This window comes from Carassius auratus, unplaced genomic scaffold (genome assembly GCF_003368295.1).
Source record: "Carassius auratus strain Wakin unplaced genomic scaffold, ASM336829v1 scaf_tig00051002, whole genome shotgun sequence".
NCBI classification, from domain to species: Eukaryota; Metazoa; Chordata; class Actinopteri; order Cypriniformes; family Cyprinidae; genus Carassius; species Carassius auratus.
This window is the reverse complement of record NW_020527183.1, coordinates 1-22,219: the sequence shown is the minus strand read 5'-3', so window position 1 is coordinate 22,219 and position 22,219 is coordinate 1. Positions and strand designations below refer to the sequence as shown.

Here is a 22,219-nt window from a genome sequence, read left to right as displayed (position 1 = left end):
CCGGCGATTAGATTGGCTGATCTTTAAATAGCTCTCTCTTTGCAGCAGTCTTCGCTTATGGCCATACCACCCTGGCTATGCCAGATCATGTCTGAGCTCAGAAGCTAAGCAGGTTTGGGCCTAGTTAGTAATTGGATGGGAGACCCCCTGGTAATACCAGTTTGCTCTAAGATTTTTGTAAATTTTTCACAAATTATATAATAATCTTGAAAAAAAAAAGAGTCAATGCCCATTCTTTGAATCTTAGCAGTCATGGACCTGTTTAGTGTCTGGATGGGAGACCGCCTCGGAATACCAGGTGCTCTAATATTATTGGAAATTCATTACTAATTATATAATAATCTTTAAAAAAAAAAAAAAAAGAGTCAATGCCCGATCTCTTAATCTTAGCAGGTATTGGCCTGGTTAGTGCTTGGATGGGAGACCGCCTCGGAATACCAGGTGCTGTAAGCTTTTGGATTTTCATTCCTACTTATATAATGTATGGGCGATTTGATTGGCTGATCTTTAAATAGTCTTCTCTTTGCAGTATCCTTCGCTTGCGACCGTAACAACCTGGCTATGCCTGATCTCGTCTGCTCTCGGAAGCTAAGCAGGTTTGGTCCTGTATAATGTACCGGCGATTAGATTGGCTGATCTTTAAATAGCTCTCTCTTTGTAGCAGTCTTCGCTTATGGCCATTCCACCCTGGCTATGCCAGATCATGTCTGAGCTCGAAACTAAGCAGGTTTCGGCCTGGTTAGTAATTGGATGGGAGACCCCCTGGTAAAACCAGTTGCTTTAAGATTTTTGGAAATTTTTCACAAATTATATAATAATCTTGCAAGAAAAAAAGAAAGGAGTCAATGCCCCATATCTGAATCTTAGCAAGTATGGGCCTGGTTAGTAATTGGATGGGAGACACCCTGGTAATACCAGTTGCTTTAAGATTTTTGGAAATTTTTCACAAATTATATAATAATCTTGAAAAAAAAAAAAAAAAAAGTCAATGCCCGATCTCTGAATAATAGCAGGTTTTGCCTGGTTAGTACTTGGATGGAAGACGGCCGGGAAATACCAGTTGCTGTAATATTTTTGGCAATTTTTACTAATTACATAATAATCTTGCAAAAAAAAAAAAAAAAAAAAAGAGTAAATGCCCAATCTTTGAATCTTAGGAGGTATGGACCTGTTTATTGCTTGGATGGGAGACCGCCTCGGAATACCAGTTGCTGTAATATTTTTGGAAATTTGTACTAATTATATAATTATCTTGAAACAAAAAGAGTCAATGCCCAATCTTTGAATCTTAGCAGCTATGGGCCTGTTTAGTGTTTGGATGGGAGACCGCCTCGGAAAACCAGGTGCTCTAATATTATTGGAAATTCATTACTAATTATATAATAATCTTAAAAAAAAAAAAAAAGAGTCAATGCCCGATCTCTTAATCTTAGCAGGTATTGGCCTGGTTAGTGCTTGGATGGGAGACCGCCTGGGAATACCAGGTGCTTTAAGCTTTAGGGTTTTCTTTCCTACTTATATAATGTACCGGCGATTAGATTGGCTGATCTTTAAATAGCTCTCTCTTTGCAGCAGTCTTCGCTTATGGCCATACCACCCTGGCTATGCCAGATCATGTCTGAGCTCGGAAGCTAAGCAGGTTTGGGCCTGGTTAGTAATTGGATGGGAGACCCCCTGGTAATACCAGTTGCTTTAAGATTTTTGTAAATTTTTCACAAATTATATAATAATCTTGAAAAAAAAAGAGTGAATGCCCAATCTTTGAATCTTAGCAGTCATTGACCTGTGTAGTGTTTGGATGGGAGACCCCCTGGTAATACCAGGTGCTCTAATATTATTGGAAATTTATTACTAATTATATAATAATCTTTAAAAAAAGAGCCAATGCCCGATCTCTTAATCTTAGCAGGTATTGGCCTGGTTAGTGCTTGGATGGGAGACCGCCTCGGAATACCAGGTGCTGTAAGCTTTTGGATTTTCACTCCTACTTATATAATGTATGGGCGATTTGATTGGCTGATCTTTAAATAGTCTTCTCTTTGCAGTATCCTTCGCTTGCGACCGTAACAACCTGGCTATGCCTGATCTCGTCTGCTCTCGGAAGCTAAGCAGGTTTGGTCCTGTATAATGTACCGGCGATTAGATTGGCTGATCTTTAAATAGCTCTCTCTTTGCAGCAGTCTTCGCTTATGGCCATTCCACCCTGGCTATGCCAGATCATGTCTGAGCTCGGAAACTAAGCAGGTTTCGGCCTGGTTAGTAATTGGATGGCAGACCCCCTGGTAATACCAGTTGCTTTAAGATTTTTGGAAATTTTTCACAAATTATATAATCTTGCAAGAAAAAAAGAAAGAGTCAATGCCCCATATCTGAATCTTAGCAGGTATGGGCCTGGTTAGTAATTGGATGGGAGACCGCCTGGGAATACCAGGTGCTTTAAGCTTTAGGGTTTTCTTTCCTACTTATATAATGTACCGGCGATTAGATTGGCTGATCTTTAAATAGCTCTCTCTTTGCAGCAGTCTTCGCTTATGGCCATACCACCCTGGCTATGCCAGATCATGTCTGAGCTCAGAAGCTAAGCAGGTTTGGGCCTAGTTAGTAATTGGATGGGAGACCCCCTGGTAATACCAGTTGCTCTAAGATTTTTGTAAATTTTTCACAAATTATATAATAATCTTGAAAAAAAAAAGAGTCAATGCCCATTCTTTGAATCTTAGCAGTCATGGACCTGTTTAGTGTCTGGATGGGAGACCGCCTCAGAATACCAGGTGCTCTAATATTATTGGAAATTCATTACTAATTATATAATAATCTTTAAAAAAAAAAAAAAAGAGTCAATGCCCGATCTCTTAATCTTAGCAGGTATTGGCCTGGTTAGTGCTTGGATGGGAGACCGCCTGGGAATACCAGGTGCTTTAAGCTTTAGGGTTTTCTTTCCTACTTATATAATGTACCGGCGATTAGATTGGCTGATCTTTAAATAGCTCTCTCTTTGCAGCAGTCTTCGCTTATGGCCATACCACCCTGGCTATGCCAGATCATGTCTGAGCTCGGAAGCTAAGCAGGTTTGGGCCTGGTTAGTAATTGGATGGGAGACCCCCTGGTAATACCAGTTGCTTTAAGATTTTTGTAAATTTTTCACAAATTATATAATAATCTTGAAAAAAAAAGAGTGAATGCCCAATCTTTGAATCTTAGCAGTCATTGACCTGTGTAGTGTTTGGATGGGAGACCCCCTGGTAATACCAGGTGCTCTAATATTATTGGAAATTTATTACTAATTATATAATAATCTTTAAAAAAAAGAGCCAATGCCCGATCTCTTAATCTTAGCAGGTATTGGCCTGGTTAGTGCTTGGATGGGAGACCGCCTCGGAATACCAGGTGCTGTAAGCTTTTGGATTTTCATTCCTACTTATATAATGTATGGGCGATTTGATTGGCTGATCTTTAAATAGTCTTCTCTTTGCAGTATCCTTCGCTTGCGACCGTAAAAACCTGGCTATGCCTGATCTCGTCTGCTCTCGGAAGCTAAGCAGGTTTGGTCCTGTATAATGTACCGGCGATTAGATTGGCTGATCTTTAAATAGCTCTCTCTTTGTAGCAGTCTTCGCTTATGGCCATTCCACCCTGGCTATGCCAGATCATGTCTGAGCTCGGAAACTAAGCAGGTTTCTGCCTGGTTAGTAATTGGATGGGAGACCCCCTGGTAAAACCAGTTGCTTTAAGATTTTTGGAAATTTTTCACAAATTATATAATAATCTTGCAAGAAAAAAAGAAAGGAGTCAATGCCCCATATCTGAATCTTAGCAAGTATGGGCCTGGTTAGTAATTGGATGGGAGACACCCTGGTAATACCAGTTGCTTTAAGATTTTTGGAAATTTTTCACAAATTATATAATAATCTTGAAAAAAAAAAAAAAAAAAGTCAATGCCCGATCTCTGAATAATAGCAGGTTTTGCCTGGTTAGTACTTGGATGGAAGACGGCCGGGAAATACCAGTTGCTGTAATATTTTTGGCAATTTTTACTAATTACATAATAATCTTGCAAAAAAAAAAAAAAAAAAAGAGTAAATGCCCAATCTTTGAATCTTAGGAGGTATGGACCTGTTTATTGCTTGGATGGGAGACCGCCTCGGAATACCAGTTGCTGTAATATTTTTGGAAATTTGTACTAATTATATAATTATCTTGAAACAAAAAGAGTCAATGCCCAATCTTTGAATCTTAGCAGCTATGGGCCTGTTTAGTGTTTGGATGGGAGACCGCCTCGGAAAACCAGGTGCTCTAATATTATTGGAAATTCATTACTAATTATATAATAATCTTAAAAAAAAAAAAAAAGAGTCAATGCCCGATCTCTTAATCTTAGCAGGTATTGGCCTGGTTAGTGCTTGGATGGGAGACCGCCTGGGAATACCAGGTGCTTTAAGCTTTAGGGTTTTCTTTCCTACTTATATAATGTACCGGCGATTAGATTGGCTGATCTTTAAATAGCTCTCTCTTTGCAGCAGTCTTCGCTTATGGCCATACCACCCTGGCTATGCCAGATCATGTCTGAGCTCGGAAGCTAAGCAGGTTTGGGCCTGGTTAGTAATTGGATGGGAGACCCCCTGGTAATACCAGTTGCTTTAAGATTTTTGTAAATTTTTCACAAATTATATAATAATCTTGAAAAAAAAAAAGAGTGAATGCCCAATCTTTGAATCTTAGCAGTCATTGACCTGTGTAGTGTTTGGATGGGAGACCCCCTGGTAATACCAGGTGCTCTAATATTATTGGAAATTTATTACTATTATATAATAATCTTTAAAAAAAAGAGCCAATGCCCGATCTCTTAATCTTAGCAGGTATTGGCCTGGTTAGTGCTTGGATGGGAGACCGCCTCGGAATACCAGGTGCTGTAAGCTTTTGGATTTTCACTCCTACTTATATAATGTATGGGCGATTTGATTGGCTGATCTTTAAATAGTCTTCTCTTTGCAGTATCCTTCGCTTGCGACCGTAACAACCTGGCTATGCCTGATCTCGTCTGCTCTCGGAAGCTAAGCAGGTTTGGTCCTGTATAATGTACCGGCGATTAGATTGGCTGATCTTTAAATAGCTCTCTCTTTGCAGCAGTCTTCGCTTATGGCCATTCCACCCTGGCTATGCCAGATCATGTCTGAGCTCGGAAACTAAGCAGGTTTCGGCCTGGTTAGTAATTGGATGGCAGACCCCCTGGTAATACCAGTTGCTTTAAGATTTTTGGAAATTTTTCACAAATTATATAATCTTGCAAGAAAAAAAGAAAGAGTCAATGCCCCATATCTGAATCTTAGCAGGTATGGGCCTGGTTAGTAATTGGATGGGAGACCGCCTGGGAATACCAGGTGCTTTAAGCTTTAGGGTTTTCTTTCCTACTTATATAATGTACCGGCGATTAGATTGGCTGATCTTTAAATAGCTCTCTCTTTGCAGCAGTCTTCGCTTATGGCCATACCACCCTGGCTATGCCAGATCATGTCTGAGCTCAGAAGCTAAGCAGGTTTGGGCCTAGTTAGTAATTGGATGGGAGACCCCCTGGTAATACCAGTTGCTCTAAGATTTTTGTAAATTTTTCACAAATTATATAATAATCTTGAAAAAAAAAAAGAGTCAATGCCCATTCTTTGAATCTTAGCAGTCATGGACCTGTTTAGTGTCTGGATGGGAGACCGCCTCGGAATACCAGGTGCTCTAATATTATTGGAAATTCATTACTAATTATATAATAATCTTTAAAAAAAAAAAAAAAAGAGTCAATGCCCGATCTCTTAATCTTAGCAGGTATTGGCCTGGTTAGTGCTTGGATGGGAGACCGCCTGGGAATACCAGGTGCTTTAAGCTTTAGGGTTTTCTTTCCTACTTATATAATGTACCGGCGATTAGATTGGCTGATCTTTAAATAGCTCTCTCTTTGCAGCAGTCTTCGCTTATGGCCATACCACCCTGGCTATGCCAGATCATGTCTGAGCTCGGAAGCTAAGCAGGTTTGGGCCTGGTTAGTAATTGGATGGGAGACCCCCTGGTAATACCAGTTGCTTTAAGATTTTTGTAAATTTTTCACAAATTATATAATAATCTTGAAAAAAAAAGAGTGAATGCCCAATCTTTGAATCTTAGCAGTCATTGACCTGTGTAGTGTTTGGATGGGAGACCCCCTGGTAATACCAGGTGCTCTAATATTATTGGAAATTTATTACTAATTATATAATAATCTTTAAAAAAAAGAGCCAATGCCCGATCTCTTAATCTTAGCAGGTATTGGCCTGGTTAGTGCTTGGATGGGAGACCGCCTCGGAATACCAGGTGCTGTAAGCTTTTGGATTTTCATTCCTACTTATATAATGTATGGGCGATTTGATTGGCTGATCTTTAAATAGTCTTCTCTTTGCAGTATCCTTCGCTTGCGACCGTAAAAACCTGGCTATGCCTGATCTCGTCTGCTCTCGGAAGCTAAGCAGGTTTGGTCCTGTATAATGTACCGGCGATTAGATTGGCTGATCTTTAAATAGCTCTCTCTTTGCAGCAGTCTTCGCTTATGGCCATTCCACCCTGGCTATGCCAGATCATGTCTGAGCTCGGAAACTAAGCAGGTTTCGGCCTGGTTAGTAATTGGATGGCAGACCCCCTGGTAATACCAGTTGCTTTAAGATTTTTGGAAATCTTTCACAAATTATATAATAATCTTGCAAGAAAAAAAGAAAGGAGTCAATGCCCCATATCTGAATCTTAGCAGGTATGGGCCTGGTTAGTAATTGGATGGGAGACACCCTGGTAATATCAGTTGCTTTAAGATTTTTGGAAATTTTTCACAAATTATATAATAATCTTGAAAAAAAAAAAAAGTCAATGCCCGATCTCTGAATAATAGCAGGTTTTGCCTGGTTAGTACTTGGATGGAAGACGGCCGGGAAATACCAGTTGCTGTAATATTTTTGGCAATTTTTACTAATTACATAATAATCTTGCAACAAAAAAAAAAAAAGAGTAAATGCCCAATCTTTGAATCTTAGGAGGTATGGACCTGTTTAGTGCTTGGATGGGAGACCGCCTCGGAATACCAGTTTGCTGTAATATTTTTGGAAATTTGTACTAATTATATAATTATCTTGAAACAAAAAGAGTCAATGCCCAATCTTTGAATCTTAGCTGCTATGGACCTGTTTAGTGTTTGGATGGGAGACCACCTCGGAAAACCAGGTGCTCTAATATTATTGGAAATTCATTACTAATTATATAATAATCTTTAAAAAAAAAAAAAAAAAAAAAAAAAAAGAGTCAATGCCCGATCTCTTAATCTTAGCAGGTATTGGCCTGGTTAGTGCTTGGATGGGAGACCGCCTGGGAATACCAGGTGCTTTAAGCTTTAGGGTTTTCTTTCCTACTTATATAATGTACCGGCGATTAGATTGGCTGATCTTTAAATAGCTCTCTCTTTGCAGCAGTCTTCGCTTATGGCCATACCACCCTGGCTATGCCAGATCATGTCTGAGCTCGCAAGCTAAGCAGGTTTGGGCCTGGTTAGTAATTGGATGGGAGACCCCCTGGTAATACCAGTTGCTCTAAGATTTTGTAAATTTTTCACAAATTATATAATAATCTTGTAAGAAAAAAAGAAAGGAGTCAATGCCCATATCTGAATCTTAGCAGGTATGGGCCTGGTTAGTAATTGGATGGGAGACCGCCTGGGAATACCAGGTGCTTTAAGCTTTAGGGTTTTCTTTCCTACTTATATAATGTACCGGCGATTAGATTGGCTGATCTTTAAATAGCTCTCTCTTTGCAGCAGACTTCGCTTATGGCCATACCACCCTGGCTATGCCAGATCATGTCTGAGCTCGGAAGCTAAGCAGGTTTGGGCCTGGTTAGTAATTGGATGGGAGACCCCCTGGTAATACCAGTTGCTTTAAGATTTTTGTAAATTTTTCACAAATTATATAATAATCTTAAAAAAAAAGAGCCAATGCCCGATCTCTTAATCTTAGCAGGTATTGGCCTGGTTAGTGCTTGGATGGGAGACCGCCTCGGAATACCAGGTGCTGTAAGCTTTTGGATTTTCATTCCTACTTATATAATGTATGGGCGATTTGATTGGCTGATCTTTAAATAGTCTTCTCTTTGCAGTATCCTTCGCTTGCGACCGTAACAACCTGGCTATGCCTGATCTCGTCTGCTCTCGGAAGCTAAGCAGGTTTGGTCCTGTATAATGTACCGGCGATTAGATTGGCTGATCTTTAAATAGCTCTCTCTTTGCAGCAGTCTTCGCTTATGGCCATACCACCCTGGCTATGCCAGATCATGTCTGAGCTCGGAAGCTAAGCAGGTTTGGGCCTGGTTAGTAATTGGATGGGAGACCCCCTGGTAATACCAGTTGCTCTAAGATTTTTGTAAATTTTTCACAAATTATATAATTATCTTGCAAGAAAAAAAGAAAGGAGTCAATGCCCCATATCTGAATCTTAGCAGGTATGGGCCTGGTTAGTAATTGGATGGGAGACCGCCTGGGAATACCAGGTGCTTTAAGCTTTAGGGTTTTCTTTCCTACTTATATAATGTACCGGCGATTAGATTGGCTGATCTTTAAATAGCTCTCTCTTTGCAGCAGTCTTCGCTTATGGCCATACCACCCTGGCTATGCCAGATCATGTCTGAGCTCAGAAGCTAAGCAGGTTTGGGCCTAGTTAGTAATTGGATGGGAGACCCCCTGGTAATACCAGTTGCTCTAAGATTTTTGTAAATTTTTCACAAATTATATAATAATCTTGAAAAAAAAAAGAGTCAATGCCCATTCTTTGAATCTTAGCAGTCATGGACCTGTTTAGTGTCTGGATGGGAGACCGCCTCGGAATACCAGGTGCTCTAATATTATTGGAAATTCATTACTAATTATATAATAATCTTTAAAAAAAAAAAAAAAAGAGTCAATGCCCGATCTCTTAATCTTAGCAGGTATTGGCCTGGTTAGTGCTTGGATGGGAGACCGCCTGGGAATACCAGGTGCTTTAAGCTTTAGGGTTTTCTTTCCTACTTATATAATGTACCGGCGATTAGATTGGCTGATCTTTAAATAGCTCTCTCTTTGCAGCAGTCTTCGCTTATGGCCATACCACCCTGGCTATGCCAGATCATGTCTGAGCTCGGAAGCTAAGCAGGTTTGGGCCTGGTTAGTAATTGGATGGGAGACCCCCTGGTAATACCAGTTGCTTTAAGATTTTTGTAAATTTTTCACAAATTATATAATAATCTTGAAAAAAAAAAGAGTCAATGCCCAATCTTTGAATCTTAGCAGTCATTGACCTGTGTAGTGTTTGGATGGGAGACCCCCTGGTAATACCAGGTGCTCTAATATTATTGGAAATTTATTACTAATTATATAATAATCTTAAAAAAAAGAGCCAATGCCCGATCTCTTAATCTTAGCAGGTATTGGCCTGGTTAGTGCTTGGATGGGAGACCGCCTCGGAATACCAGGTGCTGTAAGCTTTTGGATTTTCATTCCTACTTATATAATGTATGGGCGATTTGATTGGCTGATCTTTAAATAGTCTTCTCTTTGCAGTATCCTTCGCTTGCGACCGTAACAACCTGGCTATGCCTGATCTCGTCTGCTCTCAGAAGCTAAGCAGGTTTGGTCCTGTATAATGTACCGGCGATTAGATTGGCTGATCTTTAAATAGCTCTCTCTTTGCAGCAGTCTTCGCTTATGGCCATTCCACCCTGGCTATGCCAGATCATGTCTGAGCTCGGAAACTAAGCAGGTTTCGGCCTGGTTAGTAATTGGATGGCAGACCCCCTGGTAATACCAGTTGCTTTAAGATTTTTGGAAATTTTTCACAAATTATATAATAATCTTGCAAGAAAAAAAGAAAGGAGTCAATGCCCCATATCTGAATCTTAGCAGGTATGGGCCTGGTTAGTAATTGGATGGGAGACACCCTGGTAATACCAGTTGCTTTAAGATTTTTGGAAATTTTTCACAAATTATATAATAATCTTGAAAAAAAAAAAAAAAGTCAATGCCCGATCTCTGAATAATAGCAGGTTTTGCCTGGTTAGTACTTGGATGGAAGACGGCCGGGAAATACCAGTTGCTGTAATATTTTTGGCAATTTTTACTAATTACATAATAATCTTGCAACAACAAAAAAAAAAAAAGAGTAAATGCCCAATCTTTGAATCTTAGGAGGTATGGACCTGTTTAGTGCTTGGATGGGAGACCGCCTCGGAATACCAGTTGCTGTAATATTTTTGGAAATTTGTACTAATTATATAATTATCTTGAAACAAAAAGAGTCAAGGCCCAATCTTTGAATCTTAGCAGCTATGGGCCTGTTTAGTGTTTGGATGGGAGACCGCCTCGGAAAACCAGGTGCTCTAATATTATTGGAAATTCATTACTAATTATATAATAATCTTTAAAAAAAAAAAAAAAAAAAAGAGTCAATGCCCGATCTCTTAATCTTAGCAGGTATTGGCCTGGTTAGTGCTTGGATGGGAGACCGCCTGGGAATACCAGGTGCTTTAAGCTTTAGGGTTTTCTTTCCTACTTATATAATGTACCGGCGATTAGATTGGCTGATCTTTAAATAGCTCTCTCTTTGCAGCAGTCTTCGCTTATGGCCATACCACCCTGGCTATGCCAGATCATGTCTGAGCTCGGAAGCTAAGCAGGTTTGGGCCTGGTTAGTAATTGGATGGGAGACCCCCTGGTAATACCAGTTGCTTTAAGATTTTTGTAAATTTTTCACAAATTATATAATAATCTTGAAAAAAAAAAGAGTGAATGCCTAATCTTTGAATCTTAGCAGTCATTGACCTGTGTAGTGTTTGGATGGGAGACCCCCTGGTAATACCAGGTGCTCTAATGTTATTGGAAATTTATTACTAATTATATAATAATCTTAAAAAAAAGAGCCAATGCCCGATCTCTTAATCTTAGCAGGTATTGGCCTGGTTAGTGCTTGGATGGGAGACCGCCTCGGAATACCAGGTGCTGTAAGCTTTTGGATTTTCATTCCTACTTATATAATGTATGGGCGATTTGATTGGCTGATCTTTAAATAGTCTTCTCTTTGCAGTATCTTTCGCTTGCGACCGTAACAACCTGGCTATGCCTGATCTCGTCTGCTCTCGGAAGCTAAGCAGGTTTGGTCCTGTATAATGTACCGGCGATTAGATTGGCTGATCTTTAAATAGCTCTCTCTTTGCAGCAGTCTTCGCTTATGGCCATTCCACCCTGGCTATGCCAGATCATGTCTGAGCTCGGAAATTAAGCAGGTTTCGGCCTGGTTAGTAATTGGATGGCAGACCCCCTGGTAATACCAGTTGCTTTAAGATTTTTGGAAATTTTTCACAAATTATATAATAATCTTGCAAGAAAAAAAGAAAGGAGTCAATGCCCCATATCTGAATCTTAGCAGGTATGGGCCTGGTTAGTAATTGGATGGGAGACACCCTGGTAATACCAGTTGCTTTAAGATTTTTGGAAATTTTTCACAAATTATATAATAATCTTGAAAAAAAAAAAAAAAAAGTCAATGCCCGATCTCTGAATAATAGCAGGTTTTGCCTGGTTAGTACTTGGATGGAAGACGGCCGGGAAATACCAGTTGCTGTAATATTTTTGGCAATTTTTACTAATTACATAATAATCTTGCAACAAAAAAAAAAAAGAGTAAATGCCCAATCTTTGAATCTTAGGAGGTATGGACCTGTTTAGTGCTTGGATGGGAGACCGCCTCGGAATACCAGTTGCTGTAATATTTTTGGAAATTTGTACTAATTATATAATTATCTTGAAACAAAAAGAGTCAATGCCCAATCTTTGAATCTTAGCAGCTATGGGCCTGTTTAGTGTTTGGATGGGAGACCGCCTCGGAAAACCAGATGCTCTAATATTATTGGAAATTCATTACTAATTATATAATAATCTTTAAAAAAAAAAAAAAAAGAGTCAATGCCCGATCTCTTAATCTTAGCAGGTATTGGCCTGGTTAGTGCTTGGATGGGAGACCGCCTCGGAATACCAGGTGCTGTAAGCTTTTGGATTTTCATTCCTACTTATATAATGTATGGGCGATTTGATTGGCTGATCTTTAAATAGTCTTCTCTTTGCAGTATCCTTCGCTTGCGACCGTAACAACCTGGCTATGCCTGATCTCGTCTGCTCTCAGAAGCTAAGCAGGTTTGGTCCTGTATAATGTACCGGCGATTAGATTGGCTGATCTTTAAATAGCTCTCTCTTTGCAGCAGTCTTCGCTTATGGCCATTCCACCCTGGCTATGCCAGATCATGTCTGAGCTCGGAAACTAAGCAGGTTTCGGCCTGGTTAGTAATTGGATGGCAGACCCCCTGGTAATACCAGTTGCTTTAAGATTTTTGGAAATTTTTCACAAATTATATAATAATCTTGCAAGAAAAAAAGAAAGGAGTCAATGCCCCATATCTGAATCTTAGCAGGTATGGGCCTGGTTAGTAATTGGATGGGAGACACCCTGGTAATACCAGTTGCTTTAAGATTTTTGGAAATTTTTCACAAATTATATAATAATCTTGAAAAAAAAAAAAAAAAGTCAATGCCCGATCTCTGAATAATAGCAGGTTTTGCCTGGTTAGTACTTGGATGGAAGACGGCCGGGAAATACCAGTTGCTGTAATATTTTTGGCAATTTTTACTAATTACATAATAATCTTGCAACAACAAAAAAAAAAAAGAGTAAATGCCCAATCTTTGAATCTTAGGAGGTATGGACCTGTTTAGTGCTTGGATGGGAGACCGCCTCGGAATACCAGTTGCTGTAATATTTTTGGAAATTTGTACTAATTATATAATTATCTTGAAACAAAAAGAGTCAAGGCCCAATCTTTGAATCTTAGCAGCTATGGGCCTGTTTAGTGTTTGGATGGGAGACCGCCTCGGAAAACCAGGTGCTCTAATATTATTGGAAATTCATTACTAATTATATAATAATCTTTAAAAAAAAAAAAAAAAAAAAGAGTCAATGCCCGATCTCTTAATCTTAGCAGGTATTGGCCTGGTTAGTGCTTGGATGGGAGACCGCCTGGGAATACCAGGTGCTTTAAGCTTTAGGGTTTTCTTTCCTACTTATATAATGTACCGGCGATTAGATTGGCTGATCTTTAAATAGCTCTCTCTTTGCAGCAGTCTTCGCTTATGGCCATACCACCCTGGCTATGCCAGATCATGTCTGAGCTCGGAAGCTAAGCAGGTTTGGGCCTGGTTAGTAATTGGATGGGAGACCCCCTGGTAATACCAGTTGCTTTAAGATTTTTGTAAATTTTTCACAAATTATATAATAATCTTGAAAAAAAAAAGAGTGAATGCCTAATCTTTGAATCTTAGCAGTCATTGACCTGTGTAGTGTTTGGATGGGAGACCCCCTGGTAATACCAGGTGCTCTAATGTTATTGGAAATTTATTACTAATTATATAATAATCTTAAAAAAAAAGAGCCAATGCCCGATCTCTTAATCTTAGCAGGTATTGGCCTGGTTAGTGCTTGGATGGGAGACCGCCTCGGAATACCAGGTGCTGTAAGCTTTTGGATTTTCATTCCTACTTATATAATGTATGGGCGATTTGATTGGCTGATCTTTAAATAGTCTTCTCTTTGCAGTATCTTTCGCTTGCGACCGTAACAACCTGGCTATGCCTGATCTCGTCTGCTCTCGGAAGCTAAGCAGGTTTGGTCCTGTATAATGTACCGGCGATTAGATTGGCTGATCTTTAAATAGCTCTCTCTTTGCAGCAGTCTTCGCTTATGGCCATTCCACCCTGGCTATGCCAGATCATGTCTGAGCTCGGAAATTAAGCAGGTTTCGGCCTGGTTAGTAATTGGATGGCAGACCCCCTGGTAATACCAGTTGCTTTAAGATTTTTGGAAATTTTTCACAAATTATATAATAATCTTGCAAGAAAAAAAGAAAGGAGTCAATGCCCCATATCTGAATCTTAGCAGGTATGGGCCTGGTTAGTAATTGGATGGGAGACACCCTGGTAATACCAGTTGCTTTAAGATTTTTGGAAATTTTTCACAAATTATATAATAATCTTGAAAAAAAAAAAAAAAAGTCAATGCCCGATCTCTGAATAATAGCAGGTTTTGCCTGGTTAGTACTTGGATGGAAGACGGCCGGGAAATACCAGTTGCTGTAATATTTTTGGCAATTTTTACTAATTACATAATAATCTTGCAACAAAAAAAAAAAAGAGTAAATGCCCAATCTTTGAATCTTAGGAGGTATGGACCTGTTTAGTGCTTGGATGGGAGACCGCCTCGGAATACCAGTTGCTGTAATATTTTTGGAAATTTGTACTAATTATATAATTATCTTGAAACAAAAAGAGTCAATGCCCAATCTTTGAATCTTAGCAGCTATGGGCCTGTTTAGTGTTTGGATGGGAGACCGCCTCGGAAAACCAGATGCTCTAATATTATTGGAAATTCATTACTAATTATATAATAATCTTTAAAAAAAAAAAAAAAAGAGTCAATGCCCGATCTCTTAATCTTAGCAGGTATTGGCCTGGTTAGTGCTTGGATGGGAGACCGCCTCGGAATACCAGGTGCTGTAAGCTTTTGGATTTTCATTCCTACTTATATAATGTATGGGCGATTTGATTGGCTGATCTTTAAATAGTCTTCTCTTTGCAGTATCCTTCGTTTGCGACCGTAACAACCTGGCTATGCCTGATCTCGTCTGCTCTCAGAAGCTAAGCAGGTTTGGTCCTGTATAATGTACCGGCGATTAGATTGGCTGATCTTTAAATAGCTCTCTCTTTGCAGCAGTCTTCGCTTATGGCCATTCCACCCTGGCTATGCCAGATCATGTCTGAGCTCGGAAACTAAGCAGGTTTCGGCCTGGTTAGTAATTGGATGGCAGACCCCCTGGTAATACCAGTTGCTTTAAGATTTTTGGAAATTTTTCACAAATTATATAATAATCTTGCAAGAAAAAAAGAAAGGAGTCAATGCCCCATATCTGAATCTTAGCAGGTATGGGCCTGGTTAGTAATTGGATGGGAGACACCCTGGTAATACCAGTTGCTTTAAGATTTTTGGAAATTTTTCACAAATTATATAATAATCTTGAAAAAAAAAAAAAAAAGTCAATGCCCGATCTCTGAATAATAGCAGGTTTTGCCTGGTTAGTACTTGGATGGAAGACGGCCGGGAAATACCAGTTGCTGTAATATTTTTGGCAATTTTTACTAATTACATAATAATCTTGCAACAAAAAAAAAAAAAAAAGAGTAAATGCCCAATCTTTGAATCTTAGGAGGTATGGACCTGTTTAGTGCTTGGATGGGAGACCGCCTCGGAATACCAGTTGCTGTAATATTTTTGGAAATTTGTACTAATTATATAATTATCTTGAAACAAAAAGAGTCAATGCCCAATCTTTGAATCTTAGCAGCTATGGGCCTGTTTAGTGTTTGGATGGGAGACCGCCTCGGAAAACCAGGTGCTCTAATATTATTGGAAATTCATTACTAATTATATAATAATCTTTAAAAAAAAAAAAAAAAAGAGTCAATGCCCGATCTCTTAATCTTAGAAGGTATTGGCCTGGTTAGTGCTTGGATGGGAGACCGCCTGGGAATACCAGGTGCTTTAAGCTTTAGGGTTTTCTTTCCTACTTATATAATGTACCGGCGATTAGATTGGCTGATCTTTAAATAGCTCTCTCTTTGCAGCAGTCTTCGCTTATGGCCATACCACCCTGGCTATGCCAGATCATGTCTGAGCTCGGAAGCTAAGCAGGTTTGGGCCTGGTTAGTAATTGGATGGGAGACCCCCTGGTAATACCAGTTGCTTTAAGATTTTTGTAAATTTTTCACAAATTATATAATAATCTTGAAAAAAAAAAGAGTGAATGCCCAATCTTTGAATCTTAGCAGTCATTGACCTGTGTAGTGTTTGGATGGGAGACCCCCTGGTAATACCAGGTGCTCTAATGTTATTGGAAATTTATTACTAATTATATAATAATCTTAAAAAAAAAGAGCCAATGCCCGATCTCTTAATCTTAGCAGGTATTGGCCTGGTTAGTGCTTGGATGGGAGACCGCCTCGGAATACCAGGTGCTGTAAGCTTTTGGATTTTCATTCCTACTTATATAATGTATGGGCGATTTGATTGGCTGATCTTTAAATAGTCTTCTCTTTGCAGTATCTTTCGCTTGCGACCTTAACAACCTGGCTATGCCTGATCTCGTCTGCTCTCGGAAGCTAAGCAGGTTTGGTCCTGTATAATGTACCGGCGATTAGATTGGCTGATCTTTAAATAGCTCTCTGTTTGCAGCAGTCTTCGCTTATGGCCATTCCACCCTGGCTATGCCAGATCATGTCTGAGCTCGGAAACTAAGCAGGTTTCGGCCTGGTTAGTAATTGGATGGCAGACCCCCTGGTAATACCAGTTGCTTTAAGATTTTTGGAAATTTTTCACAAATTATATAATAATCTTGCAAGAAAAAAAGAAAGGAGTCAATGCCCCATATCTGAATCTTAGCAGGTATGGGCCTGGTTAGTAATTGGATGGGAGACACCCTGGTAATACCAGTTGCTTTAAGATTTTTGGAAATTTTTCACAAATTATATAATAATCTTGAAAAAAAAAAAAAAAAGTCAATGCCCGATCTCTGAATAATAGCAGGTTTTGCCTGGTTAGTACTTGGATGGAAGACGGCCAGGAAATACCAGTTGCTGTAATATTTTTGGCAATTTTTACTAATTACATAATAATCTTGCAACAAAAAAAAAAAAAAAAAAAAAAAGAGTAAATGCCCAATCTTTGAATCTTAGGAGGTATGGACCTGTTTATTGCTTGGATGGGAGACCGCCTCGGAATACCAGTTGCTGTAATATTTTTGGAAATTTGTACTAATTATATAATTATCTTGAAACAAAAAGAGTCAATGCCCAATCTTTGAATCTTAGCAGCTATGGGCCTGTTTAGTGTTTGGATGGGAGACCGCCTCGGAAAACCAGGTGCTCTAATATTATTGGAAATTCATTACTAATTATATAATAATCTTTAAAAAAAAAAAAAAAAGAGTCAATGCCCGATCTCTTAATCTTAGCAGGTATTGGCCTGGTTAGTAATTGGATGGGAGACCGCCTGGGAATACCAGGTGCTTTAAGCTTTAGGGTTTTCTTTCCTACTTATATAATGTACCGGCGATTAGATTGGCTGATCTTTAAATAGCTCTCTCTTTGCAGCAGTCTTCGCTTATGGCCATACCACCCTGGCTATGCCAGATCATGTCTGAGCTCAGAAGCTAAGCAGGTTTGGGCCTAGTTAGTAATTAGATGGGAGACCCCCTGGTAATACCAGTTGCTCTAAGATTTTTGTAAATTTTTCACAAATTATATAATAATCTTGAAAAAAAAAAGAGTCAATGCCCATTCTTTGAATCTTAGCAGTCATGGACCTGTTTAGTGTCTGGATGGGAGACCGCCTCGGAATACCAGGTGCTCTAATATTATTGGAAATTCATTACTAATTATATAATAATCTTTAAAAAAAAAAAAAAAGAGTCAATGCCCGATCTCTTAATCTTAGCAGGTATTGGCCTGGTTAGTGCTTGGATGGGAGACCGCCTGGGAATACCAGGTGCTTTAAGCTTTAGGGTTTTCTTTCCTACTTATATAATGTACCGGCGATTAGATTGGCTGATCTTTAAATAGCTCTCTCTTTGCAGCAGTCTTCGCTTATGGCCATACCACCCTGGCTATGCCAGATCATGTCTGAGCTCGGAAGCTAAGCAGGTTTGGGCCTGGTTAGTAATTGGATGGGAGACCCCCTGGTAATACCAGTTGCTTTAAGATTTTTGTAAATTTTTCACAAATTATATAATAATCTTGCAAGAAAAAAAGAAAGGAGTCAATGCCCCATATCTGAATCTTAGCAGGTATGGGCCTGGTTAGTAATTGGATGGGAGACACCCTGGTAATATCAGTTGCTTTAAGATTTTTGGAAATTTTCACAAATTATATAATAATCTTGAAAAAAAAAAAAAGTCAATGCCCGATCTCTGAATAATAGCAGGTTTTGCCTGGTTAGTACTTGGATGGAAGACGGCCGGGAAATACCAGTTGCTGTAATATTTTTGGCAATTTTTACTAATTACATAATAATCTTGCAACAAAAAAAAAAAAGAGTAAATGCCCAATCTTTGAATCTTAGGAGGTATGGACCTGTTTAGTGCTTGGATGGGAGACCGCCTCGGAATACCAGTTGCTGTAATATTTTTGGAAATTTGTACTAATTATATAATTATCTTGAAACAAAAAGAGTCAATGCCCAATCTTTGAATCTTAGCTGCTATGGACCTGTTTAGTGTTTGGATGGGAGACCACCTCGGAAAACCAGGTGCTCTAATATTATTGGAAATTCATTACTAATTATATAATAATCTTTAAAAAAAAAAAAAAAAAAAAAAAAAAAAGAGTCAATGCCCGATCTCTTAATCTTAGCAGGTATTGGCCTGGTTAGTGCTTGGATGGAGACCGCCTGGGATACCAGGTGCTTTAAGCTTTAGGGTTTTCTTTCCTACTTATATAATGTACCGGCGATTAGATTGGCTGATCTTTAAATAGCTCTCTCTTTGCAGCAGTCTTCGCTTATGGCCATACCACCCTGGCTATGCCAGATCATGTCTGAGCTCGGAAGCTAAGCAGGTTTGGGCCTGGTTAGTAATTGGATGGGAGACCCCCTGGTAATACCAGTTGCTCTAAGATTTTTGTAAATTTTTCACAAATTATATAATAATCTTGTAAGAAAAAAAGAAAGGAGTCAATGCCCCATATCTGAATCTTAGCAGGTATGGGCCTGGTTAGTAATTGGATGGGAGACCGCCTGGGAATACCAGGTGCTTTAAGCTTTAGGGTTTCTTTCCTACTTATATAATGTACCGGCGATTAGATTGGCTGATCTTTAAATAGCTCTCTCTTTGCAGCAGACTTCGCTTATGGCCATACCACCCTGGCTATGCCAGATCATGTCTGAGCTCGGAAGCTAAGCAGGTTTGGGCCTGGTTAGTAATTGGATGGGAGACCCCCTGGTAATACCAGTTGCTTTAAGATTTTTGTAAATTTTTCACAAATTATATAATAATCTTAAAAAAAAAGAGCCAATGCCCGATCTCTTAATCTTAGCAGGTATTGGCCTGGTTAGTGCTTGGATGGGAGGACCGCCTCGGAATACCAGGTGCTGTAAGCTTTTGGATTTTCATTCCTACCTATATAATGTATGGGCGATTTGATTGGCTGATCTTTAAATAGTCTTCTCTTTGCAGTATCCTTCGCTTGCGACCGTAACAACCTGGCTATGCCTGATCTCGTCTGCTCTCGGAAGCTAAGCAGGTTTGGTCCTGTATAATGTACCGGCGATTAGATTGGCTGATCTTTAAATAGCTCTCTCTTTGCAGCAGTCTTCGCTTATGGCCATACCACCCTGGCTATGCCAGATCATGTCTGAGCTCGGAAGCTAAGCAGGTTTGGGCCTGGTTAGTAATTGGATGGGAGACCCCCTGGTAATACCAGTTGCTGTAAGATTTTTGTAAATTTTTCACAAATTATATAATAATCTTGTAAGAAAAAAAGAAAGGAGTCAATGCCCCATATCTGAATCTTAGCAGGTATGGGCCTGGTTAGTAATTGGATGGGAGACCGCCTGGGAATACCAGGTGCTTTAAGCTTTAGGGTTTTCTTTCCTACTTATATAATGTACCGGCGATTAGATTGGCTGATCTTTAAATAGCTCTCTCTTTGCAGCAGTCTTCGCTTATGGCCATACCACCCTGGCTATGCCAGATCATGTCTGAGCTCAGAAGCTAAGCAGGTTTGGGCCTAGTTAGTAATTGGATGTGAGACCCCCTGGTAATACCAGTTGCTCTAAGATTTTTGTAAATTTTTCACAAATTATATAATAATCTTGAAAAAAAAAAGAGTCAATGCCCATTCTTTGAATCTTAGCAGTCATGGACCTGTTTAGTGTCTGGATGGGAGACCGCCTCGGAATACCAGGTGCTCTAATATTATTGGAAATTCATTACTAATTATATAATAATCTTAAAAAAAAAAAAAAAAAGAGTCAATGCCCGATCTCTTAATCTTAGCAGGTATTGGCCTGGTTAGTGCTTGGATGGGAGACCGCCTGGGAATACCAGGTGCTTTAAGCTTTAGGGTTTTCTTTCCTACTTATATAATGTACCGGCGATTAGATTGGCTGATCTTTAAATAGCTCTCTCTTTGCAGCAGACTTCGCTTATGGCCATACCACCCTGGCTATACCAGATCATGTCTGAGCTCGGAAGCTAAGCAGGTTTGGGCCTGGTTAGTAATTGGATGGGAGACCCCCTGGTAATACCAGTTGCTTTAAGATTTTTTGTAAATTTTTCACAAATTATATAATAATCTTAAAAAAAAAGAGCCAATGCCCGATCTCTTAATCTTAGCAGGTATTGGCCTGGTTAGTGCTTGGATGGGAGACCGCCTCGGAATACCAGGTGCTGTAAGCTTTTTGGATTTTCATTCCTACTTATATAATGTATGGGCGATTTGATTGGCTGATCTTTAAATAGTCTTCTCTTTGCAGTATCCTTTCGCTTGCGACCGTAACAACCTGGCTATGCCTGATCTCGTCTGCTCTCGGAAGCTAAGCAGGTTTGGTCCTGTATAATGTACCGCGATTAGATTGGCTGATCTTTAAATAGCTCTCTCTTTGCAGCAGTCTTTGCTTATGGCCATTCCACCCTGGCTATGCCAGATCATGTCTGAGCTCGGAAACTAAGCAGGTTTCGGCCTGGTTAGTAATTGGATGGCAGACCCCCTGGTAATACCAGTTGCTTTAAGATTTTTTGGAAATTTTTCACAAATTATATAATAATCTTGCAAGAAAAAAGAAAGGAGTCAATGCCCCCATATCTGAATCTTAGCAGGTATGGGCCTGGTTAGTAATTGGATGGGAGACACCCTGGTAATACCAGTTGCTTTAAGATTTTTGGAAATTTTTCACAAATTATATAATAATCTTGAAAAAAAAAAAAAAGTCAATGCCCGATCTCTGAATAATAGCAGGTTTTGCCTGGTTAGTACTTGGATGGAAGACGGCCGGGAAATACCAGTTGCTGTAATATTTTTGGCAATTTTTACTAATTACATAATAATCTTGCAACAAAAAAAAAAAAAGAGTAAATGCCCAATCTTTGAATCTTAGGAGGTATGGACCTGTTTAGTGCTTGGATGGGAGACCGCCTCGGAATACCAGTTGCTGTAATATTTTTGGAAATTTGTACTAATTATATAATTATCTTGAAACAAAAAGAGTCAATGCCCAATCTTTGAATCTTAGCAGCTATGGACCTGTTTAGTGTTTGGATGGGAGACCGCCTCGGAAAACCAGGTGCTCTAATATTATTGGAAATTCATTACTAATTATATAATAATCTTTAAAAAAAAAAAAAAAGAGTCAATGCCCGATCTCTTAATCTTAGCAGGTATTGGCCTGGTTAGTGCTTGGATGGGAGACCGCCTGGGAATACCAGGTGCTTTAAGCTTTAGGGTTTTCTTTCCTACTTATATAATGTACCGGCGATTAGATTGGCTGATCTTTAAATAGCTCTCTCTTTGCAGCAGTCTTCGCTTATGGCCATACCACCCTGGCTATGCCAGATCATGTCTGAGCTCGGAAGCTAAGCAGGTTTGGGCCTGGTTAGTAATTGGATGGGAGACCCCCTGGTAATACCAGTTGCTTTAAGATTTTTGTAAATTTTTCACAAATTATATAATAATTTAAAAAAAAAAAGAGTCAATGCCCCATATCTTAATCTTAGCAGGTATTGGCCTGGTTAGTGCTTGGATGGGAGACCGCCTCGGAATACCAGGTGCTTTAAGCTTTTGGATTTTCTTTCCTACTTATATAATGTATGGGCGATTTGAGATTGGCTGATCTTTAAATAGCTCTTCTCTTTGCAGTATCCTTCGCTTGACCGTAACCAACCTGGCTATGCCTATCTGTCTGCTCTCGGAAGCTAAGCAGGTTTGGTCCTGTTATAATGTACCGGCGATTAGAATTGGCTGATCTTTAAATAGCTCTCTCTTTGCAGCAGTCTTCGCTTATGGCCATTCCACCCTGGCTATGCCAGATCATGTCTGAGCTCGGAA

At 39.4% G+C, this 22,219-nt stretch overlaps 22 pseudogenes; all 22 read left to right on the top strand.

Moving 5' to 3' along the window:
* The first annotated feature begins 53 nt into the window (after positions 1 to 53).
* Positions 54 to 173, top strand: LOC113089777 (uncharacterized; annotated as a pseudogene).
* A 1,407-nt stretch (positions 174 to 1,580) lies between these two features.
* On the top strand, positions 1,581 to 1,699 carry LOC113089764 (uncharacterized; annotated as a pseudogene).
* Positions 1,700 to 2,527: 828 nt separating this feature from the next.
* On the top strand, positions 2,528 to 2,646 carry LOC113089775 (uncharacterized; annotated as a pseudogene).
* Positions 2,647 to 3,009: 363 nt separating this feature from the next.
* On the top strand, positions 3,010 to 3,128 carry LOC113089763 (uncharacterized; annotated as a pseudogene).
* A 1,397-nt stretch (positions 3,129 to 4,525) lies between these two features.
* On the top strand, positions 4,526 to 4,644 carry LOC113089762 (uncharacterized; annotated as a pseudogene).
* An 830-nt stretch (positions 4,645 to 5,474) lies between these two features.
* On the top strand, positions 5,475 to 5,593 carry LOC113089772 (uncharacterized; annotated as a pseudogene).
* Positions 5,594 to 5,958: 365 nt separating this feature from the next.
* On the top strand, positions 5,959 to 6,077 carry LOC113089761 (uncharacterized; annotated as a pseudogene).
* A 1,403-nt stretch (positions 6,078 to 7,480) lies between these two features.
* Positions 7,481 to 7,599, top strand: LOC113089780 (uncharacterized; annotated as a pseudogene).
* Positions 7,600 to 7,824: 225 nt separating this feature from the next.
* On the top strand, positions 7,825 to 7,943 carry LOC113089760 (uncharacterized; annotated as a pseudogene).
* A 351-nt stretch (positions 7,944 to 8,294) lies between these two features.
* Positions 8,295 to 8,413, top strand: LOC113089769 (uncharacterized; annotated as a pseudogene).
* A 227-nt stretch (positions 8,414 to 8,640) lies between these two features.
* Positions 8,641 to 8,759, top strand: LOC113089771 (uncharacterized; annotated as a pseudogene).
* Positions 8,760 to 9,123: 364 nt separating this feature from the next.
* On the top strand, positions 9,124 to 9,242 carry LOC113089759 (uncharacterized; annotated as a pseudogene).
* A 1,400-nt stretch (positions 9,243 to 10,642) lies between these two features.
* Positions 10,643 to 10,761, top strand: LOC113089758 (uncharacterized; annotated as a pseudogene).
* A 2,439-nt stretch (positions 10,762 to 13,200) lies between these two features.
* Positions 13,201 to 13,319, top strand: LOC113089756 (uncharacterized; annotated as a pseudogene).
* Positions 13,320 to 15,756: 2,437 nt separating this feature from the next.
* Positions 15,757 to 15,875, top strand: LOC113089755 (uncharacterized; annotated as a pseudogene).
* A 1,405-nt stretch (positions 15,876 to 17,280) lies between these two features.
* Positions 17,281 to 17,399, top strand: LOC113089778 (uncharacterized; annotated as a pseudogene).
* A 363-nt stretch (positions 17,400 to 17,762) lies between these two features.
* On the top strand, positions 17,763 to 17,881 carry LOC113089783 (uncharacterized; annotated as a pseudogene).
* Positions 17,882 to 18,674: 793 nt separating this feature from the next.
* On the top strand, positions 18,675 to 18,793 carry LOC113089768 (uncharacterized; annotated as a pseudogene).
* Positions 18,794 to 19,019: 226 nt separating this feature from the next.
* Positions 19,020 to 19,138, top strand: LOC113089782 (uncharacterized; annotated as a pseudogene).
* Positions 19,139 to 19,490: 352 nt separating this feature from the next.
* On the top strand, positions 19,491 to 19,609 carry LOC113089754 (uncharacterized; annotated as a pseudogene).
* A 710-nt stretch (positions 19,610 to 20,319) lies between these two features.
* Positions 20,320 to 20,438, top strand: LOC113089766 (uncharacterized; annotated as a pseudogene).
* Positions 20,439 to 21,696: 1,258 nt separating this feature from the next.
* Positions 21,697 to 21,815, top strand: LOC113089779 (uncharacterized; annotated as a pseudogene).
* The last annotated feature ends 404 nt before the right edge of the window (positions 21,816 to 22,219 follow it).